This window comes from Wolffia australiana, chromosome 8 (assembly GCF_029677425.1).
Source record: "Wolffia australiana isolate 7733 chromosome 8, ASM2967742v1".
In the NCBI taxonomy this organism is placed as follows: Eukaryota; Viridiplantae; Streptophyta; class Magnoliopsida; order Alismatales; family Araceae; genus Wolffia; species Wolffia australiana.
Genome location: NC_135842.1, coordinates 16,362,290 through 16,377,330, shown reverse-complemented (window position 1 = coordinate 16,377,330; position 15,041 = coordinate 16,362,290).

The window sequence follows — 15,041 nt, the reverse complement described above, 5'->3', positions numbered from 1 at the left end:
TATATTTGATAAAGATCGAGCGTCGTCAGGTCTTCCCTGGTTTACACGTCTGCAGAGCCGATGAATATTACAAACCACTAACAGACTAACTCGACGGGAAATATTATAAACTGCGAGTTGATTCGGTCTTGGGCCGTCACCTGAAAATTCAATGCAAAACCACGTTGGAAACTCGGGAAGGAGCTCCTACGCTTCGAGCCACACCGGCGGAACAATACCATGTTCAGTGCAGAGTGCGAGGTCAGCTCCATCCACGTCCCCCCGAGAAAACAAAAGAGAGGAAGCCAAGTCAAAAGCAAACTGACTAGGGCGAGTCTAATCTTAATTACTGGCGGCTCACGCTCGGCGCGGGCGAGTTAACATCTGTATAGCCGGATAATCGCGCCGTTCAACGCGCTTTGTTTGTGCACTGGCATGAGGATGGGGGATAGGAAGCCTACTGATGTTTCACGCCGAGTTATTTGTTTATAGGCTCCAAGTATCGGCTTGCTGGCTGAGGGTACAAAGATGTCTATAAATGCCGTAGTCCGATGCTTGTATGCATAGAGCGAAGAACCTGAGTCCAACGAGAGGAGAAGATGGCATCGGGAAATCTTGCATGCGCGACACTCGCCATGGTGGCCTTGGCTTGGCTCTGCTGCATCCGACCTATGCCCAAAACACCGTAGCCGACTATCTTGCTGCACAACTACGCCTGCGCTATGGTAGGCGTTGCTCCTGAGCTGGGACACAGATATTCAGGCGGACGCGCAGAACTATGCCAACCAGTTGGCTGGTGCGTGCACTCTTCAGCACTCCCAGGGTCCCTACGGCGAGAATCTCTACATGGGATGGGGACGCGGCGGAAGTGGTAGGACGTGGGTGGGAGAGAGCCACACATGACCCCAGCAGCAACCAGTGCATATCCGGGCAGGTGTGCGGCCATTACACTCAGGTGGTGTGGGAGACACCCAGAGGGTCGGTTGTGGCTGCTCCCAGTGCAGCTCAGGCGTACATAGTCGTCTGCAATTACGACCCACAAGGAAATTGGGTAGGCCAGAGGCCATTTTAATTTTTCTCCCAGGGTTTTGCCCTGGAGGTCATCAGAGTCCGGTTTCGACGCGTCTCTATGGTGTATACTCAAAATGGATGCCTACTTTGCATCCGACCAAATAAATAATCCAGTCTTTCTCTCGATCGAGTGACACCCTGGTTAATGCTTGACTCTTGTGGTCGAAACCCACGATCTGTCCGCGCGATACAGCTACAAATTCTGGCGTCTCTTAGTACGTGAAAGAGAACTGGAGTAGGGACTACGGAATCAAAATCTCTACGCCTATGGATAAAGGGCACTGAAGTTGAGAAACGATCCATCTAGAATCGTAATGTTACCGTTCTATACCTAACGTCTATTTGTACATGCTTACACTGTTTGCATTTTTTATTACGTCTATCCTGATAAGTACTTTTATCGGGAAAACAGAAGAGATACATTATCACACCCATCAAGATTCTGCCCTGCGTCCCAGGTGTTTAAAAAGAGAAACAAGAGAAAATACAAGCATTTCTTACCTGCACTTAACCAATATGAATAGTCAGAAAGGTACACAAGTACTGCAAATTAACCAATATCTCTCTCTCTCTCTCTCTCTCTCTCTCTCTCTCTCTCTCTCTCTTGCTGTATCTCGTTTTCTTTCTTTCTCTCTTTCTCTGCCTCGGTCTCGCTTTCCTCCTGTCTCTCGGTCAATCTTTCTCTGCTCTCTGTCTTTCTCCTTTTCTCTTCTCGGTCAATCTTTCTCTGTTCTCTGTCTCTCTTTTCTCTCTCTCTTGCTTACTCTCTCTCTCCTCTATGTCAATCTTCCTCTGCCCTCTCTCTTGGTGAATATTTTTCTTGCTCTGTTCCTCTTTCTCTCTCTTTTTTTCTCGCGCTCGGTCTCTCTTATTCTCTCTCGGTCTTGCATTTTTTCTTTGTGTCAGTCTATCTCTCGCCTCTTCCTGTCTCTCTGTCTCTCTCTCTCTCTTTCTGTTTACTTTGTCTCGCTGTCGCAATCTTTCTCTCTTGGTTGTTAGCTCTGAAGAGTCAAACGAGATCCTTAGTCCATATTAAGACCACCCAAGTAGAGAGAGAGAAAGAGACATCAAAGAATGAAAATGAACTAAAACTCGTGGATGAAAATTTGACTTTTTCTATCATACATTTCAACGAACGGGGAAAAGCAAACTTTACCCATCGTTTCACGTCGCCCAAACAGAGGAACAAAACCGTAGCAATGATCGAATTATCCATATTTTTGTGATTATAGTCGATATTTTTCGGGAATAACACACTAAAAACGAAGTGGTTATGTTCGGTATTTCTGGCAATCTTTCCTCTGATTAATATTCCGATCATCAGGATTAGTGCTGCCTTAATCCGCGCCTTTTTTTCTCGATGTCTCTCTGTTACTGTATTTCTCCTCTATTTTGCTCTCTCTGTCTCTCTCTCTCTCTCATTTTCTACGTCTTTCTTGTTCTCTCTCTTTGTCCTGAGCATGGCGTTTTACTAGGGACTGGTTTACAACTTTTGCTTTTTATTACCCATGATTATGTGCACGGTGATGATATCTGCCGATAGACTTCTCGAGTGGGGTCTGTTCCAGGATCGAGAGACCTGCGTCTCTCGCCTCTCTCTGTCTTTATACTTCTGTATGTCTCTCTCTCTCTCTCTCTCTCTCTCTCTCTCTCTATCTATTTTTATCTCTCTCCCTCTCTCTATCTCTCTCTCTCTTTTATATATATATATTTCTCTCTTTTATATATATATATTTCTCTCTCTCTCTCTCTATCTCTCTCTCTCTCTCTCTCTCTCTCTCTCTCTCTCTCCCTATCTGGTTATTCTATCAATGCGTCTATATTAATGCCAAATACTTCCATTTGTCGATAGACCCTTTCTGATTTGGTAGGAATCAGGGGTCGTTAGGTCTTACGATAGCCATCGATTACAAGCAATCCAAAGGCCGAGAGAGAATATCGGAGTACAAACCAAGCGCTTTTCTACCGAGATGCCTTTCATTTGCAGTATAAATATTTGACGAAGAACATGAGCAGTGCTTAGAGACTAACAGATTTTCTTTGATGAAGGTGGAAGGAGAAACCACAGAGCTGCGGAATTGGCACCAAGAGTTTCAAGAGCGTGATGGACTTGTTAGGCACATGCGATGCCACAAGCAGAAGGAGAGGAAGAATCTGAAGAGAAATGCACATAGGTCTTTATACTATGCAAGATATTGCGGAAGAACCCCGCCATACGAAAAGTGGATCGCCAGCCAGATATCGTCGCCTTTTATCATGGATCACTTAATGGATGATTTAGAATCAACATCCCAGTCTAACGCAGCCAATGCTCATCTCGGCCACGCACCAGACCAAGGCCGGAGCCACGTCCAGACATCCGGCATCTCACTCACACTAATTTCTCTCTCGTTCTATTTCTGTCGCTTATGTTCCTCTCTTGCGCCTCTATTTCTTCCACTTATGTTCCCTTTCTCTCGCTCTATTTCTTTCTCCTATGTTCCCTTTTCTTCGCTCTCTCTGTCCTATGTTCAATCACTCTGCCTCTCTTTCTCTATCATATGTTCCTCTCTCTCGCTCAGTTTCTCTGTGTTATGTTCACTCTCTCTCTATTTCGATGTCTTATGTTCCTTTCTCTCGCTCTATTTCTCTTATGTTTTCTGCTGTCTAAGTCTCTCGCTCTCTCTCCCATTTTCTATCTCTCGGTGAATCTTTCTCCCATTTTTCTCCCTTTCCTCTCTTTCGGGTCTATTATTTTTCGCCCTCAATCTCGCTTACTCTCTCCCTCGGTCAATCATTCTTTCTCTCTCTCTCTGTCTCTCTCTCTCTCTCTCTCTCTCTGTCTCTCTCTCTGTCTCTCTCTCTCTCTCTCTCTCTCCCTCTCTCTCGCTCACTCTTTCTCTCTCCTTCTCTCTTTCTCTCTCTCTCTCTATTTCTCTCTCTTTCGCTCTCTTTCTCTGTTTCCCCCTCTTTCTCTCTCTCTCTCTTTGCTCTCTTTCTCTCTCGTCTCTTGCTCTCTTTCTCTCTCTATTTCTTTCCCTCGCTCTGATGCTCGATATTCAAACCATGTGTAGTTTTTGAAATGTGAGAATATAGAACTTGGAAAGAAAATAAATTCAGAGAATACATCTTTTTAAATGAGAGAACAAGGAATTAGAATTCAACAAAAAAATTCATAAGACCTAAGTTTTGAAACGAATAAAATCTTTATGCGCGAGTTCTGGGGCGGCAAGCACTCTGCTTTGAGAGGTCGAACGTCAAGGTGTAATCGGTTTTCTCTCTCGTTCAGCCACTCCTGCCTTTGGTCGTGCTAACAGTTTCTGCTCTTCTATCGGAAGAGAAATAATGTAATTCACGACCATGAATGAGACTTCATGCTGCCCGCGAAAATAACGGCAAAGATATTCCACCCTGTCGTCGGATCCCGAATGACTCGGTCCCTCGTTTGCTCTCTCTTATGGTAGCGGTATAATCTCCTCTCTTTCACTCTTTTCTCCCCTCTTCTTTGAGTCTCTCCGCGATTCACCAGTTCTTCCCAGCGTTCTCTTAGTCTGCAGCTCTCCATGGATACGCGCGGAAGCAGCGATCCCATGCCTCGGCAGACACGGTAAGGATCTTAATCCTGTTCTTTTCTATCTTGAATTTTCGTCAAGGCTTTGGCGTGCAATCCATGGCCGGATCTTCTTGTACAGCAGAACAGTTTTCTCTTATGCAAGTATTCGATGATTTGAGTTCGTTGAACACTGGCGTTGATTTTTTGATAGAACTTGCCAATCCATCCGTCTCTGCTGTGTAGACCACAAACCCAAAGCATTTAGAAGTATCTATGTACACCCAGAGACACGCGGAAACATTCTCCCCCCCTATCGTCTCCACGCGTGTCGGCGACGATGTTGAGTTCGACATTCATCTTGTGTACTCTCTCTCTCTTTTTCTCCTCCTGTCTCACTCTGCCTCTCTGGGGCTCTGTTTCTCTCTTTCTCATGCTCTGTCCCTCTGGGCCTCTCTTTCTCTCTTCCTCTCGCGGGCTCCTTCTCTCACTCGCCGGCAATTTCTTTGACTCTCTGTCTCTTTCGGTTTCTCTTTCCATTTTTCTCCTCTTGGTCAATCTTCCTCTCGCTGTCAGCCATTTCTCTCACTCTCTCTGGTTCTTTCCTGAGTTTCTCTCGCTCTTTTTCCCCTCGGTAAATCCGAGGAAGATTACCTGAGAGGAGAAAAAGAGAGACAGAGAGCGAGAGAAAATTCGACGCGAGAGAAGGAGAGACCCATAGGGAAAGAGCACGAGAAACAGAGAAACAGAGCCAAAGAGAGGGCGAGTGAGACAGAAGGAGAGAAAGAGAGCCTGAAGAGAGAGCGAGTGAGACAGAAGGAGAGAAAGAGAGGGAGTTCATGATGAATCTCGAAGTTTTCTCTCATTCTCTGTCCCTCTCCCGGGTTCTCTCTCTTATTCTCCACTCCAGCAGTCTCCTCTCGCTTTTCTCTCACGCAGTAACTTTTTCTCGCTCTCTGTTTCTCTCGCGGTTTTTCTTTCACTTTTCTCCTCTGGGTGAATCATCCTCTCGCTTATTCTCTCTTGGTCAAGTTGGTGACTGATTCAAAATGTTGATGTTTCTTACTCAAGAAAATGTGCATGGACGAGGTGCCTCTCTTTCGCGAAGATGGTTCTTTTGTATCGTGCAAGATCTTCCAGGGACAACCCCGGAATCCTAGACGTCTATCGGCAGATACTCTCGCCTCAAATCATGGAGTTTTGATGGGGATTCATCCCATTTCCTACGTGCGCTGGCAGTGGCCCGGCCGGTGTGAGCTGCCCTCCACTAGTGATGGAGGTCCTTCAGTCCAAAGACCCTGCCAACCTTGAACACCACTCGCGCACCTGAGACGCTCGACTTGACACCTGCGGCGGGCAAGAGAAAGAGGTAGAGAGAAGGAAAAGCATCAGAAAGATATAGAAAGATAGAAGGAGAGCAAGAGAAAGGGGAGAGAAAGAGAGCATCAGAAAGATATAGAAAGAGAGCCAGCGAGAGAGAAAGATAGACCTAGACAGAGAGAAAAAGATATGCCCAGAGAGAGAGAGAGAGAGAGTTAGGAGCCGAGAGATACAAAGAGAGAAAGCGATAAATAGATTGACTGACAGAGAGGGAGAAAGAGAGACCGAGAAAGACAAAAGAGGGAAAGAAAGAGAGAGAGATAGAGCAACAGAGATCGAAAGAGAGAGCGGTGAATGAGAGAGAAAGAGAGCATCATAAAGATAGAGAAAGAGATACCGAGAGAGAAAGAGAGACAAAAGAGTAAGGCAGAGAGAGAGGACGCAAGGAGATTATTGAAATCTCTGTTGTGTCTTAGAGTTAACATAAGTACATTCAAACGTGTTATGCTTCAAGCCCACAGGTGAGATTGGGATGGATATGTTCCACAAAATCAAGTGCCAGTCTATGACGACATCTAATCGTCCGAGACCTCACTAGGAGAAAACTTCAGTACAGTAGAAGAAGATCCGGCCAAGAATAGGATTCGCGCAGAGAGAAATAAACTAAAAATGAAGACAAAGATAGAGAGTCGTCAACGGTTGAGGAAAAATCAAATGAGTCGTCCACGCTCTCAATATTTCTGTCTCTTTCTCGCTATCTCTCGCTCATTATTTCTCTCTTTCTCCCTCTCTCTCGCTCAGTATTTCTCTCTCTCTCGGTCTGTGTTTCTCCTCTCTCGCTCAATCCTTTTCTTTTTTCTCTCTCGCGGTCTGTCTTTCTCCTTTTTGCTCCGTTATTCTTTCTCTCACCTTCGCATTCCCTCGCTTAATCTCGTCTCTTCATTATTCGCTTTCTGCATTACGTTCTCTCTGTCTTTCTACTGTTGTTTCACTCGGGCTCTCTCTCTCTCGGTAACGCTATCTTTCTCTCCTTCACTAATGTCGTATTTCTATCTTTCTCCCACTATCTCTCTCTCTCTCTCTCTCTCTCTCTCTCTCTCTCTCTCTCTCAGTTTGGCATTTTCTCTCTTTCTCTCTCTCTCGCCATTTCTCTTCCTCGCTCTCTCTCTAAATCCGCGCACTCCCTGATTAATGAGACGAGGCGAGCGCAAACGAAGCCTCTTGGCAGAATCTCTCTCCTCGCGGTGAAACCCAGAGGGAAAGACTATGAGTAAGAGAGAGAGAGGCCGAGAGAGAAGTGAGAAGAGAGAGAGAAAGAAGAAAGAAGGAACACAGTAGAAGAAGATCCGGCCAAAAATAGGGTTTCTGCCATCTCTCTCTCTCTCTCTCTCTCTCTCTCTCTCTAGCTCTATCTCTCTCTCTCTCTCCCTCTATCTCTATCTCTCTCTCTCTCTCTCAGTTTGGCATTTCCCCTCTTTCTCTATCGCTCGCCATTTCTCTTCCGCGCTCCCCTCTCTCGCTAAATCGCGCGCACTCCCCTGATTAATGAGACGAGGCGGTTTTTCTTTCTCTTTCTACTCGGTCCATCATCCTCTCGCTTACAAGCAATCCAAAGGCTGAGTGACAATATCGAAGTACAAACCAAGCGCTTTTCTACCGAGATACAGGCCCTTCGTTTGCGGTTTTCTACCGAGATACAAGCCCTTCATTTCTAAAGCCTTTCGGCAGAATCCGCAGTAGATGCACTTGGTCATGTCGATGTCGTACCCGCGAAGCCGAAAATACAAGGAAAAAAGAAAAAAACCGAGTTCGGGTTGCCTGAGGAGATAAAAAAAATGCTAGAGTACGCGCCTCGTGGTTCGGCGGCTCCCGTCTCCACGTTGTTCGCCCCAGTCGGGATGGCCTGTGCGGGGCAGGCCTGATCACGCACAGAAGAACGGTTAATTCTTCCTTAAAAATGATGTTTTTTCTCCGAAGGTGATTTCACTGCGTGAGACCTCGTACGACAGTAAGAGTTATCTTCTGCGGGCGAGTGTTATATTTGATAAAGATCGAGCGGCGTCAGGTCTGTCCTGGTTGACACGTCTGCACAGCCGATGAATATTACAAACCACTAACAGACTAACTCGACGGGAAATATTATAAACTGCGAGTTGATTCGGTCTTGGGCCGTCACCTGAAAATTCAATGCAAAACGACGTTGGAAACTCGGGAAGGAGCTCCTACGCTTCGAGCCACACCGGCGGGACAATACCATGTTCAGTGCAGAGTGCGAGGTCAGCTCCATCCACGTCCCCCCGAGAAAACAAAAGAGAGGAAGCCAAGTCAAAAAAGCAACCGACTAGGGCGAGTCTAATCTTAATTACTGGCGGCTCACGCTCGGCGCGGGGCGAGTTAACATCTGTATAGCCGGGATAATCGCGCCGTTCAACGCGCTTTGTTTGTGCACTAAGTATGAGGATGGGGGATAGGAAGCCTACTCGATGTTTCACGCCGAGTTATTTGTTTATAGGCTCCAAGTATCGGCTTGCTGGCTGAGGGTACAAAGATGTCTATAAATGCCGTAGTCCGGATGCTTGCATGCATAGAGCGAAGAACTCCGAGTCCAACGAGAGAGGAGAAGATGGCATCGGGAAATCTTGCATGCGCGACACTCGCCATGGTGGCCTTGGGCTTGGCTCTGCTGCATCCGACCTATGCCCAAAACACCGTAGCCGACTATCTTGGGTTGCACAACTACGCCCGCGCTATGGTAGGCGTTGCTCCTGAGCTGGGACACAGATATTCAGGCGGACGCGCAGAACTATGCCAACCAGTTGGCCGGTGCGTGCACTCTTCAGCACTCCCAGGGTCCCTACGGCGAGAATCTCTACATGGGATACGGGGACGCGGCGGAAGTGGTAGGGACGTGGGTGGGAGAGAGCCATTACTACGACCCCAGCAGCAACCAGTGCATATCCGGGCAGGTGTGCGGCCATTACACTCAGGTGGTGTGGGGAGACACCCAGAGGGTCGGTTGTGGCCGCTCCCAGTGCAGCTCGGGGGCGTACATAGTCGTCTGCAATTACGACCCACAAGGAAATTGGGTAGGCCAGAGGCCATTTTAATTTTTCTCCCCAGGGTTTTCGCCCCGGAGGTCATCAGAGTCCGGTTTCGACGCGTCTCTATGGTGTATACTCAAAATGGATGCCCCTACTTTGCATCCGACCAAATAAATAATCCAGTCTTTCTCTCGATCGAGTGACACCCCTGGTTAATGCTTGACTCTTGTGGTCGAAACCCACGTTTCGTCCGCGCGATACAGCTACAAATTCTGGCGTCTCTTAGTACGTGAAAGAGAACTGGAGTAGGGGACTACGGAATCAAAATCTTTACGCCTAAGTGGGATAAAGGGTGCACTGAAGTTGAGAAACGATCCATCTAGAATCGTAATGTTACCGTTCTATACCTAACGTCTATTTGTACATGCTTACACTGTTTGCATTTTTTTATTACGTCTATCCTGGATAAGTACTTTTATCGGGAAAACAGAAGAGATACATTATCACACCCATCAAGATTCTGCTCTGCGTCCCAGGTGTTTAAAAAGAGAAACAAGAGAAAATACAAGCATTTCCTTACCTGCACTTAACCAATATGAACAGTCAGAAAGGTACACAAGTACCGCAAATTAACCAATATCTCTCTCTCTCTCTCTCTCTCTCTCTCTTGCTGTATCTCGTTTTCTTTCTTTCTCTCTTTCTCTCGCTCTCGGTCTCGCTTCCTCCCCGTCTCTCGGTCAATCTCTCTCTCGCTCTCTGTCTTTCTCCTTTTCTCTTTCTCGGTCAATCTTTCTCTCGTTCTTTGTCTCTCTTTTTCTCTCTCTCTTGCTTACTCTCTCTCTCCCTCTATGTCAATCTTCCTCTCGCCCTCTCTCTCTTGGTGAATATTTTTCTTGCTCTGTTCCTCTTTCTCTCTTTTTTTCTCGCGCTCGGTCTCTCTCTTATTCTCTCTCGGTCTCGCTTACTTTTTCTTTGTGTCAGTCTATCTCTCGCTCTCTTCCTGTCTCTCTCTGTCTCTCTCTCTCTCTTTCTCTCTGTTTACTTTGTCTCGCTGTCGCAATCTTTCTCTCTCTTGGTTGTTAGCTCCTGAAGAGTCAAACGAGATCCTTAGTCCATATTAAGACCACCCAAGTAGAGAGAGAAGAGACATCAAAGAATGAAAAATGAACTAAAACTCGTGGATGAAAATTCTGACTTTTTCTATCATACATTTCAACGAACGGGGAAAAGCAAACTTTACCCATCGTTTCACGTCGCCCAAACAGAGTGAACAAAACCGTAGCAATGATCGAATTATCCATATTTTTGTGATTATAGTCGATATTTTTCGTGGAATAACACACTAAAAACGAAGTGGTTATGTTCGGTATTTCTGGCAATCTTTCCTCTGATTAATATTCCGATCATCAGGATTAGTGCTGCCTTAATCCGCGCCTTTTTTTCTCGATGTCTCTCTCTGTTACTGTATTTCTCCCTCTATTTTGCTCTCTCTCTGTCTCTCACTCTCTCTCTCTCATTTTCTACGTCTTTCTTGTTCTCTCTCTCTGGTCCCGAGCATGGCGTTTTACTAGGGACTGGTTTAAAACTTTTGGTGTTTATTACCCATGATGATGTGCACGGTGATGATATCTGCCGATAGACTTCTCGAGTGGGGGGTTCGTTCCAAAGGATCGAGAGGCCTGCGTCTCTCGCTCTCTCTCTCTGTCTTTATACGTCTGTATGTCTCTCTCTCGGCTCTATCTCTCTCTCTCTCTCTCTCTCTCTATCTATTTTTATCTCTCTCCCTCTCTATCTCTCTCTCTTTTATATATATATATTTCTCTCTCTCTTTTATATATATATATATTTCTCTCTATCTCTCTCTCTATCTCTCTCTCTCTCTCTCTCTCTCTCTCTCTCTCTCTCCCCCTATCTGGTTATTCTATCAATGCGTCTATATTAATGCCAAATACTTCCATTTGTCGATAGACCCTTTCTGATTTGGTAGGAATCAGGGGGGGTCGTTAGGTCTTACGATAGCCATCGATTACAAGCAATCCAAAGGCCGAGAGAGAATATCGGAGTACAAACCAAGCGCTTTTCTACCGAGATACAAGCCTTTCATTTGCAGTATAAATATTTGACGAAGAACATGAGCAGTGCTTAGAGACTAACAGATTTTCTTTGATGAAGGTGGAAGGGAGAAACCACAGAGCTGCGGAATTGGCACCAAGAGTTTCAAGAGCGTGATGGACTTGCTAGGGCACATGCGATGCCACAAGCAGAAGGAGAGGAAGAATCTGAAGAGAAATGCACATAGGTCTTTTATACTATGCAAGATATTGCGGAAGAACCCCGCCATACGAAAAGTGGATCGCCAGCCAGATATCGTCGCCTTTTATCATGGACTACTTAATGGATGATTTAGAATCAACATCCCAGTCTAACGCAGCCAATGCTCATCTCGGCCACGCACCAGACCAAGGCCGGAGCCACGTCTAGACATCCGGCATCTCACTCTCACACTAATTTCTCTCTCTTTCGTTCTATTTCTGTCGCTTATGTTCCCTCTCTTGCGCTCTATTTCTTCCACTTATGTTCCCTTTCTCTCGCTCTATTTCTTTCTCCTATGTTCCTTTCTTCGCTCTCTGTCCTATGTTCAATCACTCTCGCTCTCTTTCTCTATCATATGTTCCCTCTCTCTCGCTCAGTTTCTCTGTGTTATGTTCACTCTCTCTCTATTTCGATGTCTTATGTTCCCTTTCTCTCGCTCTATTTCTCTCTTATGTTTTCTCGCTGTCTAAGTCTCTCGCTCTCTCCCATTTTCTATCTCTCGGTGAATCTTTCTCCCATTTTTTCTCCCTTTCCCTCTCTTTCGGGTCTATTATTTTTCGCCCTCAATCTCGCTTACTCTCTCCCTCGGTCAATCATTCTTTCTCTCTCTCTCTGTCTCTCTCTCTCTCTCTCTCTCTCTGTCTCTCTCTCTGTCTCTCTCTCTCTCTCTCTCTCTCCCTCTCTCTCGATCAATCTTTCAATCTCCTTCTCTCTTTCTCTCTCGTTCTCTATTTCTCTCTCTTTCTCTCTCTTTCTCTTTTTCCCTCTCTGTCTCTCTCTCTTTGCTCTCTTGCTCTCTTTCTCTCTCTCGTCTCTTGCTCTCTTTCTCTCTCTATTTCTTTCCCTCGCTCTGATGCTCGATATTCAAACCATGTGTAGTTTTTGAAATGTGAGAATATAGAACTTGGAAAGAAAATAAATTCAGAGAATACATCTTTTTAAATGAGAGAACAAGGAATTAGAATTCAACAAAAAAATTCATAAGACCTAAGTTTTGAAACGAATAAAATCTTTATGCGCGAGTTCTGGGGCGGCAAGCACTCTGCTTTGAGAGGTCGAACGTCAAGGTGTAATCGGTTTTCTCTCTCGTTCAGCCACTCCTGCCTTTGGTCGTGCTAACAGTTTCTGCTCTTCTTTCGGAAGAGAAATAATGTAATTCACGACCATGAATGAGACTTCATGCTGCCCGCGAAAATAACGGCAAAGATATTCCACCCTGTCGTCGGATCCCGAATGACTCGGTCCTCGTTTGCTCTCTCTTATGGTAGCGGTATAATCTCCTCTCTTTCACTCTTTTCTCCCCTCTTCTTTGAGTCTCTCCCGCGATTCACCAGTTCTTCCAGCGTTCTCTTAGTCTGCAGCTCTCCATGGATACGCGCGGGAAGCAGCGATCCTACGCCTTCGGCAGACACGGTAAGGATCTTAATCCTGTTCTTTTCTATCTTGAATTTTCGTCAAGGCTTTGGCGTGCAATCCATGGCCGGATCTTCTTGTACAGCAGAACAGTTTTCTCTTATGCAAGTATTCGATGATTTGAGTTCGTTGAACACTGGCGTTGATTTTTTGATAGAACTTGCCAATCCATCCGTCTCTGCTGTGTAGACCACAAACATAAAGCGTTTAGAATTATTTATGTAAACTCAGAGACACGAGGAAATATACTCCCCCCCTATCGTCTCCACGGGTGTCGGCGACGATGTTGAGTTCGACATTCATCTTGTGTACTCTCTCTCTCTCTTTTTCTCCTCCTGTCTCACTCGCTCTCTCTGGGGCTCTGTTTCTCTCTTTCTCATGCTCTGTCCCTCTGGGCCTCTCTTTCTCTCTTCCTCTCTCGCGGGCTCGCTTCTCTCACTCGCCGGCAATTTCTTTGACTCTCTGTCTCTTTCGGTTTCTCTTTCCATTTTTCTCCTCTTGGTCAATCTTCCTCTCGCTGTCAGCCATTTCTCTCACTCTCTGGTTCTCTCCCGGTTTCTCTCGCTTTTTTTCCCTCGGTCAATCCGAGGAAGATTACCCGAGAGGAGAAAAAGAGAGAGACAGAGAGCGAGAGAAAATTCGACGCGAGAGAAGGAGAGACCCATAGGGAAAGAGCACGAGAAACAGAGAAACAGAGCCAAAGAGAGGGCGAGTGAGACAGAAGGAGAGAAAGAGAGCCGAAGAGAGAGCGAGTGAGACAGAAGGAGAGAAAGAGAGCCGAAGAGAGAGCGAGTGAGACAGAAGGAGAGAGAAAGAGAGGGAGTTCATGATGAATCTCGAAGTTTTCTCTCATTCTCTGTCCCTCTCCCGGGTTCTCTCTCTTATTCTCCACTCCATCAGTCTCCTCTCGCTTTTCTCTCACGCGGTAAACTTTTTCTCTCGCTCTCTGTTTCTCTCGCGGTTTTTCTTTCACTTTTCTCCTCTGGGTGAATCATCCTCTCGCTTATTCTCTCTCTTGGTCAAGTTGGTGACTGATTCAAAAATGTTGATGTTTCTTACTCAAGAAAATGTGCATGGACGAGGTGCCTCTCTTTCGCGAAGATGGTTCTTTTGTATCGTGCAAGATCTTCCGGGGCAACCCCGGCATCCTAGACGTCTATCGGCAGATACTCGCCTCAAATCATGGAGTTTTGATGGGGATTCACATCCCATTTCCACGTGCGCTGGCAGTGGCCCCGCTGGTGTGAGCTGCCCTCCACCAGTGATGGAGGTCCCTTCAGTCCAAAGACCCCTGCCAACCTTGAACACCACTCGCGCACCTGAGACGCTCGACTTGACACCTGCGGCGGGCAAGAGAAAGAGGGAGAGAGAAGGAAAGCATCAGAAAGATATAGAAAGATAGAAGGAGAGCAAGAGAAAGGGGGAGAGAGAAAGAGAGCTTCAGAAAGATATAGAAAGAGAGCCAGCGAGAGAAAGATAGACCTAGACAGAGAGAAAAAAGATATGCCCAGAGAGAGAGAGAGAGAGAGTTAGCGAGCCCGAGAGATACAAAGAGAGAAAGCGATAAATAGATTGACCGACAGAGAGGGAGAAAGAGAGACCGAGAAAGACAAAAAGAGGGAAAGAAAGAGAGAGAGATAGAGCAACAGAGATCGAAAGAGAGAGCGGAGTGAATGAGAGAGAAAGAGAGCATCATAAAGATAGAGAAAGAGATACCGAGAGAGAAAGAGAGACAAAAAGAGTAAGGGAGAGAGAGAGGACGCAAGGAGATTATTGAAATCTCTGTTGTGTCTTAGAGTTAACATAAGTACATTCAAACGTGTTATGCTTCACGCCCACGGGTGAGATTGGGATGGATATGTTCCACAAAATCAAGTGCCAGTCTATGACGACATCTAATCGTCCGAGACCTCACTAGGAGAAAACTTCAGTACAGTAGAAGAAGATCCGGCCAAAAATAGGGATTCGCGCAGAGAGAAATAAACTAAAAAATGAAGACAAAGATAGAGAGTCGTCAACGGTTGAGGAAAAATCAAATGAGTCGTCCACGCTCTCAATATTTCTGTCTCTTTCTCGCTCTCTCTCGCTCATTATTTCTCTCTTTTTCTCCCTCTCTCTCGCTCAGTATTTCTCTCTCTCTCTCGGTCTGTTTTTCTCCTCTCTCTCGCTCAATCCTTTTCTTTTTTTTTCTCTCTCGCGGTCTGTCTTTCTCCTTTTTGCTCCGTTATTCTTTCTCACCTTCGCATTCCCTCGCTTAATCTCGTCTCTTCATTATTCGCTTTCTGCATTACGTTCTCTCTGTCTTTCTACTGTTGTTTCACTCGGGCTCTCTCTCTCTCGGTAACGCTATCTTTCTCTCCTTCACTAATGTCGTA